The sequence below is a fragment of the Halyomorpha halys genome, unplaced genomic scaffold (genome assembly GCF_000696795.3).
Source record: "Halyomorpha halys isolate HHAL.00 unplaced genomic scaffold, Hhal_1.1 Scaffold905.1, whole genome shotgun sequence".
In the NCBI taxonomy this organism is placed as follows: Eukaryota; Metazoa; Arthropoda; class Insecta; order Hemiptera; family Pentatomidae; genus Halyomorpha; species Halyomorpha halys.
In genome coordinates this window covers 64,451-65,688 of record NW_027106270.1, presented here as the reverse complement: position 1 = coordinate 65,688, position 1,238 = coordinate 64,451, and the positions used below count along the sequence as shown (strand labels likewise).

Here is a 1,238-nt window from a genome sequence, read left to right as displayed (position 1 = left end):
TATATTATATGAATAATATTTTTAAGAAATTATGTTAAAAATATGTACAAAAAAATACTCATTGATTCTGAGAAATTCTCAATGTGATTCTTTGTGAAAATTTATTATTGCCACTGATTTTAATTTGTGTTCAAAGATGAAGATACAGAATTTTTACGCACTATTTATGATAAATGATAAATTTCACCTTTAAGTTTTTTGGGTTCTCTTGAATTTTCGTAGTTGCTGTGAAAAATGTATTTACAATTGAACAAATATTTAAGGAAATGTGTGATTCAGGACAAAATACCTAAAAATAACAAATATTTCAGAAAATGTGTGATTTACAATAAAATATGTAAAAATATATTAAAAAAAGGCCAAATATTTAAAAATATGTGAAATAAAAATGGTTTCTTCTGGCCAGAAATGTCTTGAAACATCTTTAGTTAGTAAGGAATCGCCGATATCATGGTCAGGTAAAAATATGTGAAAACATAAAAATCCTATCCCTACTGATCAGTATGCAGCCACCGCCAAAATGTTAATACTGCAACAGTGTACTTACGATCAGTCACATATTTGAGAAATGTCATTTTTATTCCATAAACGTAAATAAATTGGGAGTGGGACCGAGTGTATCGGATGCTCTGAATGATGACCAGAAGAACGTGGAAATGGTCTTAGTTTTCTTAAAACGGAATGGCCTTTTGAATAAGATTTAAACCACAAAGTCTTTTATACGTAATAAAAAATACCAAAACAAGTAATTATTTAAATTTTTTCGTAATTATTTAAAGATAAAAATAAATTGAAATAGAATTATAAATATAAATGAAACAGAATTATAAAGCGCGAAAGATGGGCGTTGATGACCTCAGGGTTTTACGCCCTAAAGCCATGAATTTTGACTAATAATTATACATAATTTTCTTTAAAGTAATAAAAAAAATGGGGTGAGATAACTGCCCTTTTTTCTCCTCTTGTACTAAAAAGGCAATCATTTAATTGCAAAGTGATCTTATTATGAGTCTTCAAGACACCTGAATTGGTTATAAGTTAACTGGTTTACCTCTGAGAAAATTGAGGTTTTGTTTGAAGTGATCTAATCGTTGTATGCTTTATTCTAGAGCTAGCAGATCGGCCTGAGCAAGTACGATTTCACGGCACTGTGAACCTCTCCAACTTCAATATTTGAGGTCCAAGGGACTGAGTGTACTTAGTAATTCGCTATTTGAACTCGTTCTAGTTTCTAGTAA

At 29.7% G+C, this 1,238-nt stretch overlaps 1 protein-coding gene across 1 annotated transcript in view; it reads right to left on the bottom strand.

The window, feature by feature from the left end:
- The window catches only part of LOC106687005 (kazrin), a gene marked incomplete at its 3' end in the record, with an annotated part of 67,421 nt that overhangs the window by 59,456 nt on the left and 6,727 nt on the right, over positions 1-1,238 (bottom strand).